Source organism: Bradysia coprophila, unplaced genomic scaffold, assembly GCF_014529535.1.
Source record: "Bradysia coprophila strain Holo2 unplaced genomic scaffold, BU_Bcop_v1 contig_151, whole genome shotgun sequence".
In the NCBI taxonomy this organism is placed as follows: domain Eukaryota; kingdom Metazoa; phylum Arthropoda; class Insecta; order Diptera; family Sciaridae; genus Bradysia; species Bradysia coprophila.
The window spans coordinates 5,692,549-5,718,828 of NW_023503423.1; the positions used below are offsets into that span (position 1 = coordinate 5,692,549).

Sequence of the window (26,280 nt, forward strand, 5' to 3'; positions counted from 1 at the left end):
TTTTTCAAGAGGTAAGCAAGAAATGCGCCACCTGTTCAGCGCTTTTAGTAGACTATATAGGAGACTCATATTAGGAGTAAGACATCGCTCGCTGGACCTTCAACTCATAGCTCTTTTTGTTTCTTCAGGAAATTAAATAAATATGTGTAAAATGAAGCATGTGATGACTGCTGTTTTCTGAATAAAAGAGACATCAACTTTTCATGTGATTTTAATTTTGTGATCTCAAAAACACCACCTCATTTAAAAATGGTTAGAAAACTAAGGCTGAAATTATAGAAAAAAAATAGCCAGTCAAGGGACCTGACCCACCCAAGAGGTGGGGCCTAGTGAATGCGGAGGACCTCAGCTTTACAACGATACCCATACGTAGTAGTTTGGCCGGGTGGAGCACACAGTTTTTATCTGCTAAAGTAGTCACGTAACACATTTGCCTCAACAGCTCCCGCCTGGTTTTCTATACTATGTTGTGAACTGAATAAAGTTAAAATGACCCTGACTGAAGAGTCCCTCAAGTTCTTGTTAAATACATTTAAAATGACCTAATTTCCTCCCTTTCATACGGATATTTAAAAATCATTGTGCTATTGGCTATCATTCACCCCCATTTTATTTAAACCGATTTTCCGCAATAAATATTTTCTCTTTTTTTTCTTTCTTTAAATCAAATTGTTGGCAAGTGTAACTGATTGAACAAGTGGCGACAAGAAAACTTTCCAACAAATACACCGAAGTCAAAACAAAAATTTTCCCACGAAATCCATGGTATTTTTCGTCGAAATTCTTTAATTTTAACAACGAGGGTTTTTTTGCCGTTTCCGTAATACCGAGATTGATCAATGAAGTGTTTATTGATTTAAACATTCCGAGATAAAATGAAAACCAAAAAAATATTTCAAATGAAAATGGGGCGAACAAGTAAATGGATCAGGATAGCAGCTGAATTAATTCGAATTTATTCATCCCTTAAATTTACACATTGAAATGGAAGGTTGTTGGATATCCCGTAATTTGTATAAACGGTGGATAACACGGTGTGATGCAACCCTCCACTTTTTAAATTCGACTGCTAGGATTTTGCCGAACTCAAATTTTGAACTGTAAGATGAGAATGTCGACGTTTTTTTATGGTTTTCTTGAATGGCATTTTTTGTGGACATTTTAATCTTGTTTGACTGTACCAACTACATAATTTTCGTTTCGTTGTTCTACGTCAGCCTTTTGTTGGTCATCACACAGAAATACGTTCAACCGAATACACAATGTATACCTGGGAACGGTATACTGCTAACATTCAAATCCTAACATACAATATATCATCGCATGCCAGCGAGATGTATATTTATTTTCTCGTATTTCGAAAACATATACCCTAATTAAATGACCTGACATATATATCATGTCCGTTTGACTCGTCCGCTAAATTGTTAATTCCATCTAGTAGGAAAAAGGGCCGGTTATGTTGGCCTTTTTCTCATTTAATTTTATGGTTTACCAACGGCTAAGTGGACACTAAACAAATAAATGTCTTGTTTTCACTTCATGTTTTCGGTACAACGAACCGGAGAGACTATTTTTCACGGTGTACAGCATTCGACAAAATTAAATGTTTCGTGTTAGGAATATTATGTAATTTACCTGACGGATCAAATGGATGATGTGGGGTAATATGGGGTTGAGTGTGATGCATTCAAAGCTGCTAATTTAAGTGAAGTTATTGACTCTATGCCGAACCAATTTCCTCCGTTAAAAAACTTAACCTTGTCCGTGTGAATGAAGAACCAGAAAAGAAAATCGTTTCTCTCTCACATATAACTCATCTTTAATACGGTCGATCTTCAATGCGGCCCAGTTTTCTGCAGTACTCGTTAAATTTATTTTATTTCTAGCCCCCCCTAATGGCTGTGTCATGATTAATCGGTGTAGCAGTGTAAAGCCATGTCTTTGTTTCCACTCAAAGGTTTATCTTGGGTTATGTATTAGAGTGAGCATTCATCGTTACCCCCGCATACATAAAGATGACGGACAATGATGAAAATATTTTATCTTTTTTTTTCTCGCTCCGCTCCGATTCGCCCTCATTCCAACATATATATATTTTTAGCGGAGCTAAGGGACGATGAGATTACACGATATATTTTGTTGATATAGTGGCTGGTATATATCTTGGCTGTTTTGTTGTTGGATAAGTTAAGGATGTGTACAGGAGGATATATTCGATGAAAATTAGACTGACAATTTCGTTTTAAAAATATTTAAAGAATTCATGTCGGTAAGGTGAATGTGAATGTTTTGCGAGAGTAGTCCATATTCAATTTTACCCACCGTACGGTTCCATTTTCCTGTTCAGGAAAAATTTCAGACTCAACGTTCTTAAACTACGCTTAAATTGTAGAACGAAAACTCTTCAGATTATCGCTGGCATTCAGACCTGATTAGAATAATTATTGTTGGGTTCACTGATTTGGGTGTAGAGATGTGACTTCACTCATCCAGAAACCAATTCATTTTAAAATATTTATGTTATAACCTTCTAAACGCACTTCGTCTGGTATACATACGCACTGTTCACCATTGCGGTAAAATGGTAAATCAGAGAGCAATCCACAAACAGTCGTATCATGATATCTAAAGTAAAAATAACATTTTCAAATCAGGTAGGTCTCTGATAATATGGTTTGTTCACTGCTAAAATAATGAATCACATTATCATGTTGGTTTTTTGTTGGTTTTCGGATTTATTTAAATTAAATTCAAATAGACTGCGTGTACCACTGGCAGACTGATGATGATATGCTGGCAGGGAACACAGCGAAGGTAATTTTTTATCCGTTTTCCTCGCTAAATACACAACTCAATTGATTATTTTCCGTCGTTTTTTTTTTGCTCGTCTTGAAATTAATTTAAATAGAACGACTTTACTGTGCATGGGAGAGAGGAGGCTTCTGGTTTTTGAAATAATGTTTTCGATTGTCCGATAACAGTTTGTAAACGAAGGAAGTCTGTGTGTGTTTTTCGAATTGGAAAGGATGGATTTTTTGTGCGTGTGAATATGTTAAACTAAATTTGTTTTAAATTGCAGATTTAAGGACGGTTTTTGTTTTATTCATTTTTCGATGGAATACGAAATTTCTGGCGGTTACATCATGAAAAACTGCCATTAATAATTTATTGTAAATACACCATGTATAATGTCAGGTGGAATTGAATATTTCGAATTTATTGATATGTTTCTTCAGCTGGTTACAAACAATGAATAAATTCATTTTTTGTTTGGAACGGAACTTTTCTGCTTTTTGGTAGACTAATATTTTGAGTGGGAAAATGTTTTGCGGGTCAACAATTTGTTATGTTAACATTTACACGGGGTACAAACAGTGTTCAATGTCAAAACGGAAATTTATTACTCTCCACGGATGTGGTCTCTTGGAAGAACATTTCGAAAGAATCTTGTTTTTAAGCTTGGGTAAACTCCGGTAAAAACTTTAACTTTTACAAACGGCATCGCGACATAATCGTTGAATATCTTACTTATTTTGTTTAAATTATCTCCGAAGGTTTAATCTAAAATCTTTTACTTCGTAGTCTTGGATGCCTTGATAAAAATCCCACATTGATGCGTTTTTGATGATATTATTCTGATGGAAGCCTTTTTGAAAAATGTTAAAAATGAAATAGTTTGCGTCAGTTTGTCGAGCTAAGAAAACTCCATATCTTATTAAGCTGTCAAGATGGAAGTTATTTGTTATGTGTTGGGTGTAGTTCACGCTATTTATGCTAAAAATGGGACTACTCCGGAAAGTCATTGTACAGGACCCAGAAACTATACACAAAAAGCACGGCAGAGTAAAATAAACCAGGCAGGAGCGGTTATTTTGTGAAATGTCAAGGGACCTAATACACTGTTTGAAAATGAACTCAAATGAATATAAATTCAATAATTTCGCAAAAAATTAGCCTACTAGATAATTCAGGTCCCCAATCAAATCAAGTGCTCCTGCCTGGTTTGCTTTAAGCTGTCAAAGTCATTGGGTTCAGCCTGACACCCAGTCATGATACAGCGTTTCTCGAAGTAGTTTACCCCTCGATTTATGGGTATCTCTATTAAATATCTATGTAAAGCTATATAGACATATTTAGCTGTAAGATGTTCATTTACTTCAATGACTAAAAGTCAGGGTTTTACGTCAGAATGAACATCTGAAGTAGTTCAATATGATCTGTTTCATGAAATGTGAAAAACAGAAATTTAATGATCTGGAAATTATTCATAACAGAATTTTGGTCTGGTATGCCTTCAAAATTTAAAATTTCAAAAGTATTTGAGGGACATCCCTACTTGACTGACATTATAGCCTAAATTTGGGCGTTTCTTATTTTATTTTCGATGATAACATAATATCCGCGTCCTTTCTGGAAAAAGTAGAACCATGTTTCTTGACACAAGTGTTGGCTTTCATTACCAATAACAAATGTTTGTGGTGACGAAGGCTACTCGTAGAAGTGACACCACCAAAAACATTTATTATTTTTACTAAAAGCCAACACATTTTGACACAAAACGATGGTCCCACTTTTTCCAGAAACGACACAGATATGAATTTATTATTGAAAATAAAATACGAAACGCCTATATGTAGGCTATAGGTTCAGAAATTTGGCGATGCCTCTTAACTTTTAACTTATCCGTTCGCTTTGTAGCCTACATTTAAGAGCGCTCACCACTTGGCAATTTTCTAGCCTACATTTGTGCGCAAAAATATTCGTTTTTTGATGATTTCTTCGAATTAAAATCTTTTTTTTGAAAAAGTAAAAGCATGCAAAAATGTGTTACTTTTAAGGGAAAAATTTATTTGTGGATGATAACTTATTCCACTTGGAGAAACCTTTGCAAATGTGTAAATTTATGTGTTTTGCAAAGGTTTCTCCAAGTGGAATGGCTCTAGGTTAAAATAACCCCAATAAAATATCGACGAGACAAAATAACTACTACCAAAATAACCCCGGTGAAAAAAAAGAGGACAAAACACTGATAATTACCCATAATATTTAGGGTCAGTCTCGAACTCGTTTTCTTATAATTTAAAAGCGGCGAGCTTTTTCATACTTTGTAGACGTTAATGGGGCTCTGCCCCAAACCCCGCTAGGGGCTCCGCCCCTTAGACCCCGCAAGGGGAAAATTCCCCCTTGACCCCCTGTGCGGGGGCTGCCGCCCCTCGACCCTGCTTTTTTATTTTTTTTATTTCTTCACGGCCTGCGGCGCTAACTTCCCTAAAAATAATAATTGTATTTGCATTTGCGATGTTGTACTTATTGAATTCTGGGCAAGTTCTAGCCACAATTTTTATATCTTCCAATTACAGTCGAACTCGTATATAGTAGATATACTCGAATATAGTCGATATCCTCGAATATAGTCGATATCCTCGAATATAGTCGATATCCTCGAATATAGTCGATATCCTCGAATATAGTCGATATCCTCGAATATAGTCGATCTCCTCGAATATAGTCGATATCCTCGAATATAGTCGATATCCTCGAATATAGTCGATATCCTCGAATATAGTCGATATCCTCGAATATAGTCGATATCCTCGAATATAGTCGATATCCTCGAATATAGTCGATATCCTCGAATATAGTCGATATCCTCGAATATAGTCGATATCCTCGAATATAGTCGATATCCTCGAATATAGTCGATATCCTCGAATATAGTCGATATCATCGAATATAGTCGATATCCTCGAATATAGTCGATATCCTCGAATATAGTCGATAGACTCGAATATAGTCGATATCCTCGAATTCTGTCGATATCCTCGAATTTTGTCGATATACTGGTCATCTCGTCATTTTTCCAATAATTTTTTTGACATTAGTTATTACTACAATTCGTTATTTTGGTGGGGTTATTTTGACCGAATACCTAAAGTTCCACATCACCTGTTTTTATTTAGACTTCGTTCAATCTCACCACGAGGAGGTTTCAATTACAAAACTTCATCAGAACTATGGTTAGTATACTGATTCGTGTTTTTTTTAAGTCATTAAATACAAAATTAACCCACTGAAGACTGACGCCCTGAAGGTTTCCCATTCTTCAATCATATTATCATTTCTCGTATTAAATAGTTATTGAACTTTGTTTACACAAGTCAGTCACATTAATCAACACAATATAATCGATGCAACCAACAAAAAAAGGTAAGCAAATGATTATTGGTGCATATCTTTTGAATTCAATCAGAAAAATTTTCAACAAAAAACTTATTACTAACCACTTAAACAAAAACCAAAAATCTTTTTTTGTTTCTCGTAAACCAAAGTTTTTGTGCAATGGTTCAAAGAGGAAAAAAAAAAGGTTGAATGAAATTCATTCATTGATCGAATGGACGTACGGTAAAGACAACATTGAGAAGTCCGTTTCACATTTTTATGAATGATTGTACAAACAAATTAACCAAAACGAAAAAAAAACGGGCGAGAAAAAACTAATTTTCTCACTTCGAAAAATTGAATGAAAAATATTTCTTGTCTCTCCGCTTTTTTCGTAAATTTAAAATTTCGTGAAATGGATGGTAAAAAAAATGTGATTATTTCATGATGAAGCACATTATTGTGCTGGGTAACCAATAAAACGTAAAATGAATGAAAGCCAGAGAGTATAGACACAAACAAAAACGATGAATTACAAAAATTTGATTTTTAAATAGCAAAAAATCGATTGTTTAATTTGAAACTTCGATAATACTGAAATAGGCAATGCTCTTTGTTTGTTTAGTTACAGAGTGTTCTATGCGGCGCTCATTCGATCCATCCATCCATCTTGTGTGCCATAAAGAAAATCAATTAAAATTGTTTGTAAATTTGCTGTGACTTTATGGTAAACGTAAAAAAAGACCACGGATGTGGTGACGTCGGCAGTATACGTATCGTATCTGTAGATGTTGAAATACCATGAAATTATGTGGTAGAAGCAATGCTTGGTCTTAATTTACTGTAAATTTTATATCTTCTTTTAGTTCTGCCAATGGTGATTGTATTCACCGTTACCATGATTTTCAGGATATGCTTCTTGGTTAAGATTTGCGACCTCATTTTGAGAGTTGGTACATGGTTCATTTAATTAACTGTTTTATTCAGCAATTCTTAACCATTAGCCAGTCATTAATGAAACACGTATTCATGGTGACTACTGCCTCATTTTGTTCATTGTTAAAGGCCACAAATCCTTTGTTACCGCGACAAAGTTACCGAAAGCTTGGAAATAAAAGCACTACTTTCGACGCCATCGGCATGTAAAATGCATTACATAGCTCGGGATAAAAATGAAAAGTCTTTAATTTAATTTAAATTGGCTAATAATGCCGGCGGGACTTCCACATAAAACTCCTGCCTGTGGTTACAAAATCTATTTATTTTGAAATTATTTTCTGATTGTATTGTCAATTGGATTGCTCCACACGAACTTGCAACTCGCATTAGTCTTAGCTTACCTTTAATTAATGTTTCAAATATTAATGGACTCTTTTTAAAGCCGAGCTGACACTAACTGATTGTAGGACTATTCAAGCTCAGCGCAGATTTATAAAAGCCCATCGGAGGCTTATTTAAGCTCAGAAAAGGACCATAAAGCTTAAAGCTAGGCGTGGTCTTATTCAGATTCAGCGAAAATTTATTACTGTTTGTTCAAAAATGAAATGCACAGTTTTTAGTATTTCGAGACAAGTGAAAATTTCAATCTGTCAGATAGTAAAGGATGCGTTTAATTAACCGGCGCATTAACAGATTTGAAATTTGAATGGTTTTTTCCACAGCTACAGATTTTTGCATGTTAAGTTTCTTACATTTTTTGCAAATAGCATTTTAATAGTAGGAAACTTAGATTTCGCCAGAAGAATTTGCGAACGGAAAAATGTAAATTTATTTTTAGTCTGAGTATTGTTCAACATCTATAATTTCTGTTAGATCTTGGAATTTATTTGTTACAAATAATTTAAAATTATTTTATATTTTATATATTTGTCACAAATAAATTGCGAATTTATTTGTTACAAATATTTACATATTTGTGCCAAATATTTATATATTTGTAGAAAATAATTGTTGACAAATTTTTTTTCCCTGATGCTTATTCGTGTTTCCAATACCGTCACTTCAAGTGCTCATAAAACTTCTTGTAAAAAATTTGCTAAATGTATGAAGCAGACGGTCTTTCTACAGATTTGAGTATTCAAAGACCATCGATTTGTTTGAATAGAAACACGATCTAAGAGAAATCATAGATGTAGAACAATACTCAGACTCAAAATAAATTTACATTTTTCCATCCGCGAATTCTTCCTACGAAATCTAAGTTTCCTACTATTAAAATGCTATCTGCAAAAAATGTAAGAAACTTAACATGCAAAAATATGTAGCTGTGGAAAACATCATTCAAATTTCAAATCTTTTAATGCGCCGGGTAATTAAACGCATCCTTTACTATCTGACAGATTGCAATTTTGAAATGTCTCGAAATACTAAAAACTGTGCATTTCATTTTTGAACAAACAGTAGTTTACGAAAGATCTACCAAAGCTCCACGAAATGTTTGACAATTTTCATGAAATGTTCAATTTGAATAAATATAATTTACCGACAAAGTACGGTACAAGCCAGTATTTGCAATGAAAGTGTAAAACACAATGGTCGATCGTTCGCCCGGAGGACATAAAAATTTGATTTACGCACTCAAACACACTCATTTTCATATTATTTTGACATAAAATGTGAGTGTGTTTAAGACGAATTTGCCGATCGGCCATACCTGTTCTGTACTTTCATTGAGTATTTGGTCAAACGAAACCATTTTTTTTTATTGCATTAAGTTATTTATTAAGTTCGAAAATGGGAAATACCGGACGGATGATCTTAGAGATATTCTTAAAAGGATTTTTGTCTCGTCGCTTTACGACGCGATAGCTTCAGTAATTTTCAACGAAATTTTTATTCAATGAAAACTGAAATACCCTGGGCTAAGTTCGTGAATGGAAAATGTTGTAGTAATAAGTCAGGATTCATTTCGAAAAGAATTTTTTGCGTGAAATCTGGGTGTTGATGATAGAAAAAATATAAAGTTTCAACGAGATTAAATCCTTAAATAATAAAGTTTGTATCCTTGTACTGCGCGATACTTTATTCCAAAGTAATAACGGTTGCTTTACTCCGTTCAAACCAATTAGGTCAATATTGAAACTCAAAACTCTACCTCGAACTCCACTGATATACCAGCCCTATCCCTAATGAAGAATGATATCACTAACCTTATCGAACGGATTCTTAAGAGGAAACACCAACTCATAACCGCGATAGAATTGTAAAATTTTTGGAGATATCAGATCTTAATATAAAGCAAAAACAACACTGCTCCACGCAGCCTTATTCTGTTGATACTTTATGCAAAAAGTTCTTTGTTAACTATAATTCAGTTCTACCACTAATTGACCTTTTTTCTTTTGATCAAATTCAAGTCATCCGGTAGCATCTCTCCACACACAAATACCAATTTAATATCAATCCTTCCGTTTAATCACAACACAAAAGTCTGTAAATACTCATTGTTAAAGAACATCAAGTGCTACTACGCTTTATTATGGAATAAAAACCAACCAGCCCAGCAAAACATTCATGAACATTATTTGCAGCCTGTAAAAACTGGCTCATATTAAACTTGGATGGGCAAAAAAAATGTTTATGGTTTTTCTGAATAAATGTTTTTTTGTAATAACTGAGATTATGTTATGTATATATGCTGTATACATGCAGACAGTGTAGCAACAGACTCAGAGGTAATGAAAATATGTTTCAAGTGCATTAAAGAGAGTCATTTTTTTCTGTTCATTTCAATCAATTGAGTTAAGATACGGCGCTTTAGTAAATAAGGTGTTTGTTCGACGAAAAGAGCATTGTCATTGAACATTTTCCTGGAGATTTTCAAATCGCCGAAATACTTTCATGAATGGACATAATCAATTCTTGGTTGGATCACTATAATAACATCCGTAACACATATACCTTCCAAGGTAGTCATAAAGCATATCGCATCATATTGAATTCGGTTGAATTTTTTTTGTTCAAAAGAGTTTTTTATTCAAATTATTTATTTCAATGTATTCAACGCACTCTCGCGTTTAATAGGAGAAATATTTTTTGGAAATTTACTTAGTCAAAACTCAAATCATTTTATGTTGAAATTTATTATGAGGTCGGATCGGATGGTGTTGAATAACTTTTATTCTGCATATCTTCGAATGGTGATCAATGCTTTCTGAATAAGATAACATAACATCGATACAATACAAAATAAATAAATAAAATTGCATCTTTATGCGTCTATAGGTACAGAGCATAGAAATTTAATTGAAATAATTTTGAGCAGTTTCTCATTATAATCCAGGGCCAATTTTTAGGATTTTTGAAAATTTTGAGAATAATTTAATTTTTGAAAATAGGCCTGTCCTACTCACACCTGAACTACAGATATCCAGATGTTATATTTGGAAATTTGGTCCTATAATAGACGCAGTTTATTATTACATTCAAAACATCGCATCCATTAATTTTTTTTTCCTATTTCGACATGACCATTCACGTCGTAAGTGCGTCTTCTAATTCAAAACATACCGCAAAGCGGGGCACTTTAACGCTTAGTTTTTGACGTTTATTATATGACGTTAGCGCAATTCTGTCCAACTGTCAAAATCTAATTTTTTGGCACACTTACGGCGTGAATTGTAGAACAGAAGATGTTTTGAAATAGTAACCAATGGTAAGTAATCGTCTGAATATATTTGATTTTAAGGGGTCATTCACAAATTAAGCAATTTTCTGAAATTGAATGTGAATGGTCCTTTAAAATTCTTAAAGTATCCGTCCCGCCAGTCATGTCTCTTTAAAAATGTCAAATAATATCGCGATACTATAACTAAATCTGTTACTTCCATTCGTCTATGCATTTTTTACAGCTTGATACAGAATCTAAGTAAAAATCTTTTACTTCATTAATTTTAACATACATTTTGTTGCATAAGAGCACATTGGTACGAACATATCGATCATTTTTTCTGTTATCACAGTCAATAACAGATGACTTGTCGTATCTAAAAAGTGTGTTCATTGCATCGGTGCAAATATTATTGTTCAAACTTAATTTTAGTTTGTCGACTGCTTCACGCTTGTAAAATTCTTCAGTTGTGGCCTCCAGTGACCATAATAGAATACCAATAAATCGTTTGAGGCTTTCAAGATTTTGTGAGAGGTCTCCCTTTCTATAGATTCAAGAGCAAGAGGCATTAAAAACCAGTTAACAATAGTGCTGATAGAGATGTTCAAAAAAGTATCAAAAATTCCTTTGCTGAAAATCTAAAAAAAAAGTTTTCCTCTGGAAAAGGATCAGACAATATCAATCAAATGCACATACAAAAATCATTTGTCTCTTTTTTTATATTTACATAGAAAATCAATCAATCAAGTCACCCTCTCTAGTGCAGAAGAATTTTTGCTGAAAGACAATTAGCTGATAGTATAAAAATATAATAATTAGACCAATCGTTGGTATATGTCATTAGGTGGTTGGTATATATATATTGTATGTATAGCATAAATTTACCCTCTCAATTCATACCGTTCATCATCGGTTTGTATGTTCTATATTTTAGTATATTTTATGTGCATAGAGAGTATACGCAAACACTTAAAGCGATTTCTTCGGCTTAAATGAAATGGATGAATGGGATGAAATCGTCAAAAAGTGTAATGGAATGGGGGCATTGGATAACAAATGATATAACTTAATCTCGAAGACGATGTCGAGCGAATGCTCAAGGTAATGTGGCTGGATGGTTGTATATGTATATATATCCATCGTTTTACACATTTTAGATGGATGAGATCAGTGCGGAAAATGTTAATCAGTTAAATAAAAATGGGAATCGGAAAGGTAGAGCACAGCATAATGCAGCATTTCTGTTTACATGTTATTGGTGGCGTCAACGTAATATATTCAATTTGTTCGTATCAAGATTAGAATTTTATTAATTAAACATCAGCTGTACGGACTGTTAGCGATGTAAATTTCGATCGTTATACGCTAATCGGTACGACAAACACACATAGAAATACTCTAACATCAAATTGTGAATTCTGTCACTTTTTATCGGTGATGCTGTGCGCATTTTATTTACCTTTCAAATACTTTACTCGGTCGAGAGTTAATGTGAATTCTGTGTGCTAAACATGTCGCGTGGTGATATTTATTTTCGTATAGATGTTGTGTGATACGTATCAGATCATAAATGACTTGTAAAACGCGTCGTCCAACTCCATTTCAATTAAGATTTTATATTTAATAAGGGAGGGACTTATCGATTTTATTCGCGATTTCTTGTCAAATATCAATAGAAATACGAAAAATAAGAAACTCGTACATCGGGCATCCTCAAAATATTGTCTCATTTAAAAGATTTTACAAAAAGAAAATCTATGAAAATAGCACTTCCCACTCAATTTCACACCCAAATCACATCCACCTTGAACTTAGTCAAATATGGTTTAACGAAGAAAATCATCGTAAAAGTCGTTCATCGGAACATGATTATAGTTTTTCAAACGTCAAATCGCCAACACAAAAATGTAGTGTTTGTTGTGAAAATGTCATAATTTCGGTGATTTCGGTGTGATTTAATTCAGATTTTGTGAGGAAATGTGCTTCTTGTGTTGTTTTTAACAGTTCACTTATCGGTTGACTTAAAATATTCGTCGAAGCAACCAAAATTATGAAAAAAAAATTATGACCAATCATGTAAACAAACAACAATATTGTCGTTTGGTGGGACGTGAGTTGCAGAAGAGATGACCCAGTAGAAATAAAATGACGGCGGTAATCTTAAAAATTACGTTTTAGCGGAAACGTTTTGCTTTAAATGTGTATCCGTTTCCGGTAAAATAAATTAGTGCGAAAGCAACTACTTTTCATGAGCTTTATAATAACACCTTTAGTTAGGGGTGGGTCACATCCCTTATTCAGTTTGAGCTGCACTTGAAGCATACAAAACTTATAGACGCCTTGAACTTGTCCATGTCTAATGTTTAATGCTTTATTAGTTGTATATCGGAAGCCCAAATAGGTAAATGGACTGCGTAACTTTGTTTTTATTATGGCATGTTTACGTGCAACTGTGATATAAACGAACGCGAACCTGATTCTGATGAAGACTTAGTTCATGTAATAATTTTGTTTTAAGGCTAAAGCGTTACATAAGGATTGGCTTGATGGTGATCAATGCTCAAAAGTATTTCCGGTGATGAAGATTCATTTGTTTTCTGAAATCATAATATTTTCACTTGCCTTTCTATTAACAGACTGTTGACCAAAGCTTTCTTCTATAATTCTTCTAGTAGATGAACAGAGTGTCTTTTATATTTATTAAAGTATCATGGCACAGCACTGCTTCTAGCATGAACATATGGCAAATTTGCCTGCTATTCTTTTGTAAAGAAATATGACTTGTTTTCGTTGGTAATATGTAGCACTAAAGCCTCCAAATTTGACACTTGTCAATTTAGTGTTCATGCTAGGAGTGCTGTGGTCATCGGTGTCACGGGAAGTTTGAAAGAGTAGTAGTAACTAGAGAGATTTTCATTTATTTACGTACATCAAGGGTTGTACTACAACACATAATAAACTCAGTGCAAAAGAGATACAAGATTTTAAGAGAGAAAACGTATGAAACTTCCTCACAAAATCTTGTATCTATTTTATACTAATCTTAAGTCGTTTTGCATCCACTGGAAAACGCGTACGATTTCGATAGGCTTTTTTCTTCTTTAGTTTATTCTTGTTAAGTTAACCGCATTTTTTCTATAGTCCCTAACTTAACTAGCCATAGCTTTATATTACGTTTATACATCGATAAACAAACATATATCTTACAAAAGAAACGCAAGGTATACGATTATACTATGATTTATCTATAATATCTTATTAATGCGGCCTTTTGCGGCCTTATGTAGAATGTTCAAAGAATTGAAGTAAAAGATTTGAAATCAATCGATTGAAAATACTTCTATCAAAAGAAGTTCTAGAACCCATAACAATAATGCGGAGGGCTGTATGTACTTGCTATATGAAACAGGTTAACTTGGTGGAAAGCTTTAAACTTTTGAGAAGTCATAGAGGCAGCGAAATTTCAGCATAAATTTGCTTCCGCTGTTTTTCAGCTGATCCACACATTCAATCCAAACTGCTTATACTTGTTTATACTGTTGAAGCTGTTACACGCACTCAAGTGGTTTTGGTAAAATCATATAAAGGCGTAGAAACAGATTGTTTGTGTGGATCAGCTGAGAAACAGCTGAATCAAATTCATGCTGAAATTTTGCTGCCTCCGACTGTAGACATTTTTTTAGATACGGGGGAACCAACCACGATTTTTATATGATTCACTGGACAGTAGGAAATATTGGCAAAAACCTGTTGTTCTCACTTTCGGCCCGGAGGCATCACTTTCTTTTTGTGATTGCGTATCACTGCTACCTTTATCGACGCAGAATTCCAAAGTGATTATCCAGAATCTGTTTTAAACAAATTATTTATAAATCAATTAAAATTACATTAATGACAAATTTCGCGCTACATGTACAGATATATAACTGGAATGAATGCATTTTTATCCAACCGAATATCTAAATGTATAAAATACATTTTAAATAAACTAAAAAGCATTAAAACCTCTCAAGAATTCCAATCACAACCGTCTGTCGTATGCCATTTTTGCAAAAACGTTTTATTTAAAAAAAAATGGCAGTCTTTGTCAACAGCACATTTAAGGATACACCTAACTAAATGGTTCATTTTATTTACACCAAAGACTTGCATATTTTCCCTTATATGCAGCCCGAGTTTAAGTCAAAGCAATATTTATATTTGTTTGTTTGGCATAGAACTGAAAATAACGTTGACGTTGCGTTGTCGCAGAAAATTGTAAAACGAAAAGAAAAGAAAGAAAAAATGAAAATAAGAATCCATCAATTCCATTGTGCATTTTCCATAAAAGGACAGTATATGGGCGTGCCTAAAATTTATTGACATTTAAAACAATGCAATTCATCGTTCCGAATCAAGAGTCCTCAACCACGCCCCATCGCATACCTTTTTGATACACAGTAAGTGATAAAAATTGATTCAATTTCTGTTTGAGAAAAAGCTTTTGTCTCATTAAAAACGTTTCGAACTCGATTTGCTTTTAAATAGCATCAGGAGTGCATTCTCGGCTGTGTATGTATAGCAGCACGTATAACCATGTAAGCGTGAGGATAATGAATCTAAGAAAAAAAAATCGATTCATCATCTCGATACGAGTCAAAAAGGTATCCAATTAAACATAGAAACAGCACTATCATACAACATCGAATTTGTGTTATCTTGAATGCTGTTTATAATGGAATAAAACAAACAAATCGGCTCTATCTCAACGGAACATTTTTGATCGTTTAAATACGAAAACATTAACGATCTCAATTGTAAATTGACTAAAGCTTCGAGACGAGAGAGCTGCAATCAGTATCCAATAAAATCGGATCTGATCTTTACGCAAACATTTTTTTTTCTTATGGAATCTACCAATCCCGTGAAAAATGTCTCCCTAATTTTTAACTTATTGAAATATTGTGCTTCAAATCGAACTGTATTTCAAAGCGTAAGGTCTAAGCTTTCTCAAGGAGCAAATTCCGCTTCTCTGCGTATTAGGCATGGGCGATAATGAAAATGATTATCGATAATTATCAATTATCGATAATCGATAATTATCGACTTTTTTTTATCGAAAATTATCAAAAAAATATCGATAATCGATAATTATTGATATTTTGATAATTATCAAGATATCGATAATTCGATATATCGATATTTCGGTCCGAAAATCCGATATTTATCGATATATTCCGATATATCGGTATATTATCATGAATTTTCAGATAAATATCAAAATATAGATATTTTGATAATTATCGAATTTCGATATTTTGATAATTATCGATAATTATTAAATTATCGATAACAATATGATTAATCGATTATCGATAATTTCTTTCGATTGATATTATCAATAATTTTGAACGCCTCCCATCCCTACTGCGTATAAATGGTAGTAAAGTGAATTTTAAGGCGGAAAGTACACGAGCAATTTTGCGTTGATGGGCTCGACAATTATGATGCGTTTTCCATTGTAATTCGATGTTCACCATAATTCACCAGCATAATTGTCGATCCCATAAACGCAAAATTGCCTGTGTGCTTTCGGCCTAATCAATTTCAATCAATTGTTCTACAAAGGGCACAGGGTTTGCACTCTTTTTATTCTCTTGAGTCCATCTTCTCAAAAATATAGTGACTTCCGAAACATGCATCCGAGTATGCAAATACTTACTGAGGTTTTCATTTAGGTAAGTTAGGCGTATAATTGAAATGCCGTCTTCATGTAGGCTAGGTGTATGTAGCAACAATCATGGTATTTGGTTTACGTCATTCGAGTCGCCCAGTGTGTGTACAGTACACCACTGCAGCCATCAAACATGCTACAACAACGTACAACCGGACGTAACCAATGCGATATAATCTCTTAAAAAATCAAGTGGAATTCTTGTCCAGTATACGAAGTATACTAAACGTAGGACACTTTTGAAACTTTTGAAAAATATTTTTTTGTTCACATTTACTAGTACAATTACCGGTACTTTTCTTACGGTATAAAGTTTATACTATAAACGTAGCCCACACTGACAGAAAAATAAACAGCGTTCACAGGTAATATACGTCCCCAGGTAATGTATTTTCATAACATTATCTGTGACAGGTAATCTTTTATAAAATTAGCTGTGATTGGAAATTGGCGGACATAATGATGGCATACGACATATTCAAAGGCAACATTAAGGACAGTTTCGATTTCGTCAAAGTTTGTGTACAGTGAGAGTGAATATGATCTCCGACGTTCGACCTTGAAATTGTTAAAGGAACCGAGGTACGGTACGAACTATTTGTCGAATCAACCAGTTGCACGTTTGATAAGACTGATAAATGAATATGAACACATTGTCCGTGACTGTGATAGTCGAGGTGAATTTAAAACTGGAATTGTTAAAGAACTTGGAATATAGACTTAATTTCTGTTAATTTTAATTTTAATTTTGTTTATTGTGATTTAAGGACTAAGATTTATGGAATGTTTTGACTAATTTTATTGTTTTATGTTTTATGTTTGTTTATTGTAATCAGTTATCAATTATTCAGCCAGTATTTGGCGGTGAAATAAATTTCATTCATTCATTCATTCACAGTTTTATTGTGGATATAAGCTAAAACATTACCAGTCACAGCTAATGTAGGTTACCCACTACAGATAATGTACATTACCTGCCACAGCTAACATTTGACGGACACATTATCTGTCACAGGTAATGCTTCACAGATAGCGTACTAACAGGACGCTTTGGGGCACGTTACCAGTCACAGATAATTCATTTCTGTAACATTACCTGTGTCAGCTAACTTTTCGTAACATTACCATCTGCAGGTAATCTTTTTGGAAAGATTATCTGCCACAGGTAATGTGAAAAAATATTTGTTGTCAGTGCAGGGCTGCTAGATTCAACGACTGTCAGTTAAGGGGCTGTTCACATATTACGTCACGCTATTTTGACGAATTTTCGACACCTCCCTCCCCCATTTGTCACGCTGTGTCACATTCGTGCGACCCCCCCTAAAAATGACGTCACATTTCAAATACCCGCCCCCCCCAAATTGATAAAAAAGTTATAGTTTAAAGCTGCATATAAAATCTTAAACGCCTTGAAAGCCAACCAATACTATAACTTTTCAACGAATCACACGCCTTAATGAATTGTATTTTTCACTGTTAGCGCTAATGCTTGCGGTAATAACTCGAATCTTTAAATGGCTAAAAATGAGTTTTTCAAAATATATGATAAAGTTCAAGATTCAAAAAATTTCAAAGTGCAAAATGTACAAATTATTATGTTTTCCACGCATTGGTGAATGAATCGTCACAATTCCTGCCTTGATGGAAATCAAAAGTCTAACCTCGCCTGAAAAATTAAATCAAAAATAAATAGATGTTTCGAACAACGAATATGAAAGTTGTTCGGCTGAAGTATTTAATTTTATCAAAATTGAAAGGTTTTATAAATAGGCTCATCATGCTAAATATTTTAGATAAATTAATAAACAAACTCAATATCTAACAATTTTTAATTCGTAAAAGTGTGACGTCACGCTTCGCGTGACCCTCCCACTCCCCCCGTCTTCCATCGTCACGTTTTCCTAGACACCCCGCCCCCCTCCCCCTTTACAGCGTGACGTCATATGTGAACAGCCCCTAAGTTTATCCCATCAAAAAAGTAATGTCTGAGCTACAATAAATTTAACGATCGATACATTTAACCGAATATTAAAATAGAGTTAAATTTATCAGCTCCGTTAAATGCTGACGGAAATTGGGCTATAGATCATCGTCAAGACCGTTTGAAATGCCATCCACGTTAAATAAAACTCATACAAATGAATGAATGAATGAACGAAATATTGAACGAAACTTAAGTGAGGCTACGTGTGAAACTACCGTATCTTGAAGAAGTTATCAATGTTATTAGCTGACAACTAATTTGCAACCAAAAAATCGGCTAATAATCATAAGCGGTCATGCTTTACCAATAACAACGGCAAAAATAAGCGAAGTAACATCTAATAAATCGAAATTTATGATAAAACAAACGAAGTAAAAGATTTCGTGTCAACCATGATACTTACAAAAGAAGCAAAAGATTTTGCTACTTGATCAAATACTTGATGATTATACGCTTGTTGTTTGTAAAAAATGTACTGCCAAATTTAATGATTTGTGTATCAAATCGAAATCTCGTTTTACGCTAACAAATTCCATCTATTGCCGATACAATGTATCGTCTACCTATAAATATAAAACGATTTTTGTATTAAATTATAATCGCATGTCTCATCTCATGCACTCCAAATGATACATACATTCCGATCGTGACTGTATAATAGAGCAGATATATATCAAGATGATTACAAACCATTTCCTCTCAGAAATATACGATTTTATTGTGACGAAAAAAATGTGAATTAAAAATTTTATTTCAAATATTTTGAATGAATTACGATTTTTTTTCGGCCGCGCGGTTCCCTTCTCAGAAATAGTAAAAATGTTTATCTCGCCGAAATTATGTTGAGCTATTTTTTTTTGTCTTCCTCGTTTAAGGTCACAAGGTCGATCTGTTTTGGTGATGGTGTGTATTTGATTTAAAATAGAATTCTCGTGCAGATAAGTCCAAGTATTATGTGATGATGGTTTCGGTTTTGTTTTATGTATAATGAGACGTTGTGTATTCCACATTCATGCGATAGACAACGCATATTTTGAGTTTGTACAATTTTTTTAGGTTTCTATTTAATCAACGATTACGCATCAAGAGACGTATGAAGAATCTAATTCATAACATGAAAAGGCTGAGTTGTTGTAGTGGAAACGTTTTTTTTATTTTGTCGAATGAATGAGTGTAAGGACACGAGTGTTCTTATCAAGTCATTCAGCATTATGTTCTACTAAGACTTGATAACACATTGAATACTGAATTGCGTAGCAAAATTTTTTGTTGCAAAAATTACATAAAAAATGAAACAAAGTGTGAACATTTTGCAGGGCAAATACACAGCAGTTCTTCGAAACAAACCTCTTGATTGCATTGTTGATGCAGTTGATTAAAAAGAATTCAATCCAATTATTGCTTTCTTTTAATATCCGACAATATTACAAATTTCCTTATATGTGGAAAAATTCAACGTTCGATGGAATATGTTTTTCTGTTTTTCATCTCCATTTTTCGTAATTAAGAGTTTCCGATCAGATCAATTATAAATTGCTTCGTGTCATACGGTACGGTATGTTATGAAATAATTGTGCAGCATCTGGACATTCAACGAATATTTTTCTAATTTATGTACCAGCAATCCAAGGAGCAACAATGTCTTCGTCGTTTAATTTGTCGGTCGTCGTATCTTTGAACAGACATTTTCTAAAGCTATAGGAACAGGTCATGCAAAATTAACTCATTCGCCTTGTAGAGAACTCATTAACAGTCAGAATTTCGCATGATTTATAGTCAGACTTACTGCACTTCCATTGAACATGTCGATTCGACAGGGCACGGCACGATGCGAGAGTTGCGAATGAATGAATTACCCGAGTAATTGAAATCGAATCTTCAAATTACAAGAAACTTCTTCTTCTTCTTCTTCTTTTTCAGCCTGTTTCTATCCACTGCTGGATGTAGGCCTCTCCAACTTCTTTCCATTTCGTACGATCCATTGCCGTTTGCTGCCAGTTTGTACCTGCAATATTCTTAATTCCGTTTGTCCATCTCTCTGGTGGTCTACCTATAGCTCGTCTTTTATATGGTCGCCAGTTCATGATCTTTTTGGTCCAACGTTCGTCTGTCCTTCTTGCAATATGTCCCGCCCAGCTCCATTTCAGAGATGCTATTCTTTCCATGACATCAACGACCCTGGTTTGTTGTCGAATCCATTGATTCGTCATTCTGTCTCTGAGTGTTATTCCAAGCATACTCCGTTCCATGGCTCTTTGTGTCACTCTCAATTTATCTTCGGATGCTTTCGTTAAAGTTAACGTTTCCGCTCCATAAGTGAGCACTGGAAGGACACAAGTGTCAAAAACTTTGCGTTTCAGACTATTATTCATTTTGCTTTTGAAAATTAGTCTGAGTTTTCCGAACGCTGCCCATGCAAGACCAATCCTACGTCTTATTTCTGCAGTTTGGTTGTCCAGACCTAATTTCAGTTTATGTCCTAGATATACATAGCTGTCGACTCGTTCAATGACAGTGTCACCAATTTTGATCTCTCTATCGTCCCCGATGTTGGTCATGACTTTTGTTTTCGATAAGTTCATCTTGAGGCCAACTTTGCTTGCCTCTTCACTTAACTGTTGTAGCATAAGCTGAGCCTGACCTAGATTCGCTGCTAGCGGTACAATGTCATCAGCGAAGCGGAGATTGCTCTCCTGATTTCTCGAAAATAGGATTGAGATTCTTATTTTTACAAACGTCACTTTCTCGCACTAGTGTGTTGAATATTTAAAAATCCATTGACTCACTCAGTTTTTGTACGAACTGTTGTACATAATAGCTATTTTCATAATAAGGTAGTAAATGGAAGTGTTTTGCGCACTAGATGTGAGATTGCCGGTACGAGCGAAGCGAGTTCGGCAACACAACGTGTGCGCAAAACCTTCATCTACTACCGTGTTTTGAACAAGGTTATATCTATTGTAATGTCATAATCACAATTAAAAACTAATTTAAAAAATCGTACTGAAACATCAACACGCTATGACACCATCAAATATTCATATTCCCCACAAACAAATCTCAGATCTAATACACTGTCAAGAATCTGCCAATTTTCAGTGAATAAATGTAAAATTATCGAAGTTAGCCGTGCGCAAATGAAACATTATCGAAATTTTCAGTTCATTGACGTTCTGAGAATGACCTGTTTAAATCTAGCTCATTTTGATTCTAAAAGTGTCACCAAATAGAGTGTTATGATGAAAGAGAAAGAAATATTTTGACAAGTACCCCAAGGCAACATAACAGTATATTGCGAATATTATGACATTACAGTAGATAATAGCTATTTTCGTAATAAGGTAACACATCTGGTGCGCAAAACAAGCCCATTTACAACTAGTTAGCAAAATAGCTAGTTCCTAACACGGTAGTAAATGGGGGTTTTGGGCACACGATGTGTTGCACATCTAGTGCGCAAAACACTCCCATTTACTACCTTATTATGAAAATAGCTATAGGCCGCCTGTATGTAATGTAGTTTGAAGTGTACCATAACACACATCATTATGAGCCTAATAAAGGACTTTGCACTTAGATTCATACAACGATTTATGCAACAGAGACACGTAAAGTTTGAAAATTTTGGACATTACAGTTTGTTCATTTCATTTTTACACAGTTTCTAAAGATTGTCGATATGTCAGAGTCAATTAAGTTCTTCCCAAATTGCGCAATATTTGAATTCGCGATAGAAATTTTAAATTTTGCGCCAAAAATTCATAATTTGGGAAGAACTTAATTGACTGGGTACATTTAAATTAATTATTATTATACGAAACATTTAAAACTCTGACATATCTAAAACTGTGTAAAAATGAAATGAACAAACTGTAAGATGCTGAGTTTCATATAATATAAAGTATCAAATTCGGCCAGTCAATTGCACAAAGTCACATTACGAACTAAAATTAATTTAACCATTAAACCCTCAACCATCCCTTAATGTCGTATCCCGATACTTTTATTTTTAATAATGAATGGCTTCTTTTCAAAGGTGTTGTTAGATACATCCAATACATATCCTTTTGACTAGAATCTTAAAACTGCAGCTTTTCCACAATAGAGGGCACTGCTTTTACCATCTGAAAAAGGGTATAAATAAAAAGGACTCTCGCTTCAATATACCAAACAATTCACCTTATTATAGCAGCTGTGATACGAACCATTATTCACACAACAGAATTCGTTTGTCGTATGGGGTTGTTGAATATTCATGGTTCGAAATATAAAATAAAAATTCTTCAGCGTTTCGTTTTTCAGTTTTTTTTTTCAAAGACATTTAAGAAAACTTTTCATGAATATGGATGAAAATGGTCGTTGCGACCGGCGATTGAAAGAGAAAAAGACTTACATTTAATAATAAAAATACACCCAAAAACTCATCTCCTATCGTCATTTAATGCGTTTGATGCAATTCCAGCATTTAATTCAGAAATTCCGACTGATTGTTGATTTAATATTACGCGAAATGGTTGGAAACAGTCTCCAATTCTTTGTTTTCGTTGGTTTTTTTTTGTTTTAATTTTTTTCGTTAGTTTTTTTTTTACTTTTTTTCTGTATTTATTTTTCGTTTTTAATATTCTCTCCGAGGAATTCCTCATATAAGCCACTGTCTTGCCATCAAAAAATATTTTTGTGTCGGCATTATTGACACAAAACAGTGCGCAAGAAGCGCAACATTTTCTTTGATCCCCGAATAGACAAAAATGACGAAAACTGGTTTATTAAATCCGTGATTTTTTTTTTCCTTTCATTTCATTTATTATTTGTTAAATATAAAAATCCCTTCGGCCTAGTGTAACAGCCAGTTTTTGTGCGAGTTTATTAGACCCAACGTTGCGCAATTTTAAAAAACGTCGATTAACGTCGCTGTAAATTTTGTGCCTCGTTTTTGTCTGAATCTTTTAGAAATGACAAGCGTGTCTCAATCCATATATGTTCAGAATGTCAATCAATTTCTATTCAAATCTACTACTTCATTAGATTTAACATGCCTTTTGCTACTATTATAATAGCTAATAATTACACTAGCGAATCATTTTTATGATAAAGGATATCTGTGAGGTAGAGGTATGCATGTTTCCATTTTTACCAGGGATGATCAGCAGTTTTCAAAAGGTCTTATTATATTGTGTTATGTGCTAGGCTTTATTTACACTGTTTAGGAAACTCCTCTGTTGCTTTCAATTGAATGTAAAGTAGTGCGTAAATGGACTTCCTTATATATTTTTTTAATCCTGCGCGTGAAACTTTGTTTCTAACTTGCACCTAACATGGAATTTTGCTTTACGATGGGTTGTCAACCTCAAATTCACCGAGCATTGAATTTTAACATTTAGTCACATGTCATGAAAATAGCTATTATTCTGTTACATATCGCAAATGATCAGTATTATTATCAAGTTTACTTCCATCGATCAAATTTTTAATCTGTTGATTTCAAATCTTGTACTTCAATTTTTTTAACATGTATTTTACTATCTCGTTGTCGATAACAGATGATTCAGTCACTCTGTCCAATCGCCAGAATAGTCGATAAGGTAAAGATACCAAAACTGTAACCTCTCTGAAAATCATAAAATCAAATCTCTACAAAAAAAAACTCCGCCTGCGAGGTCGTATTGTTGACACAGTTACTTGCATCTTTTTCTTCGTGTTTCTTTGAATTACTTTCGCGATTTTATTGCAACTGAATAATTGTTGATGTGCTGATGGGAAGACAAGACTACGATGGCAATACAGCGAAATTGTTCTTGATAGATCGATATGCTTGACTTTTAGATTTATTAATTGATTTCTTATGATTTGAAGAATAAATTCCGACCCGTATGTGTTAACAGACAAGTTTCCTACACACGCCCGTGTTCGTGTCTGGGTTACCGTCTAGAGAGTTAATTATCGGTTGTAGGATACTGTAAACCAATAAAACCTCTGTCTGTTCCTTATCGCATCTACCGATCGCATGTCTGTCACGTATAATGGTGATTGTGGTGGTTCTTTGCTTTGAGGAAATAAATCAGTCCCACAATAGCACAATGTACAAAATATTGTCATAATAGCAGAAAACAACATCACAACCGGAATATGCATAATTGTATGCGCTTATCCCGATCAAACAGATCAATCGCCTCAAAACAAAAATTCTTTCGGCTGAGTGTGTAACCCTTTTGCATTCACAAAACTATATAAGAATATTCGAATGTCTTTGCGTTCAACCCTTCTTCACTTATGCAAACAATACAAATCGGGGCGAATATTCACTCAATGGTTTTTAGTGTTTCGATTGATGGATTTCGTCGATAATAATGCAAATCAAAGGATTTAACCATCGAAATTGGGAAATAATATATCAATAGGGCTCATATCAGGTTATGGGACGGAGGTTCAATATATATCTATAGGAACAGAGAGATAGGTGCAATTATTACCCGATCATATTTATTACCGATGTTTACGTTTAGCCCTCTTTTCTTTATTAGAAGAAAAAGAAAATACTTTTTTGGGGTTGCATTGTTTGCATTGAATTATTATTGAGCCATAAATCATCTAATCGGTGAAAATTATGCCAGAAGAGGTTGCATAAATTTAAATTTCATTTTTATGCGATTATAATGTGTGAGAAGAGATTTCTTTTACGCTCTTTGTCGTTTAACAACACATGTATGAGATGTACGCACAAAACCATCGAAGGGATTGAAGACGACTCGATGCAAAAGAGATTTTACAAATACGGCCGATAAAATAGCGCGCGGTATGTGATTTTCTTCTTTATGTGCATTCCATTGACATTGTTGTTGAAAAATGTACCTTTTTGTTTTGTGTGTTACATTCTGCTGTACACACAACCAAAAAAGTCGTAGTTTATGAAGATGATGCGATATTGTTTGGGGTTTACCGGTAAATAGAAAAATGGCACGTTTTCATATTTGCTTTTTTGCGAGATGAATGCCACTCTACTCTCATGTTAGATTAAATCTTTGAATAAACAGGCGTTCGACTGGTTTTACTATTTCAATTTTCTTCCTCTTGTAGATACAATTGAATTCGTCACTTTATTTTTGATTTTATTTTATCTTTCGATCAATGCGGAATGTTGAGAAAAATCATCTTTGGTGGCTTTGGACGATTCTTCCGTTTATTATGAATTTATTTAAAAATCAATCACAAAAGGACTCAATGCTATGGGAGCCTAACGGTTTAATCATCTGTTATAGACTCAACGTGAAATCGCTTCGCCATACAGACTAAATAGGATAAGGCCTGAGCGCTGAGAATATAAGGGCGATGAGAAAATAGAGTGAAAAATTGAAAACAAACCAACAAAACTACAACGACACAAGTATGCCATCGAGGATGGAGACATCTTAGACCTTACCCGAGCCACGCTGACACAAAAAGGAGCTGACGATCTATGTAGCGGGTAACTTTGTCTCCATATAGTTTTGTTCCAAGTAACTGTAAATACGAACTTTGACAACCCGAACAACGACAATTTCATCCATAGCAACGTCGCTTACGTGATATTTCATACAAATCGAGCAAAGTCGCCTACGCGATTTACACTGAGATATTATTGAGGTTATGGTTATATGGATGAAATTTGACAATTCATATGGCCTTGGAACAAACCTATAACGTAGACATTTGTCTGGCGCAGCTGTATTTTTTAGTATGGGGAGCTACAGCTGTAGCGGATATTGGGGATTACCTGTAGTTACCAGCTACAGGCGAGATTTTCAAAACTTTTTTAGAGAAAGCCCTACAAGCGTG

At 34.1% G+C, this 26,280-nt stretch overlaps 1 long non-coding RNA gene across 1 annotated transcript; it reads left to right on the forward strand.

Moving 5' to 3' along the window:
- Nucleotides 1–12,392: 12,392 nt before the first annotated feature.
- Nucleotides 12,393–21,581, forward strand: LOC119074727. Its single transcript, XR_005087230.1, has 3 exons — nucleotides 12,393–13,071; nucleotides 14,335–14,336; nucleotides 21,568–21,581. It is a non-coding gene; the product is annotated as an uncharacterized LOC119074727 (long non-coding RNA).
- Nucleotides 21,582–26,280: the final 4,699 nt, after the last annotated feature.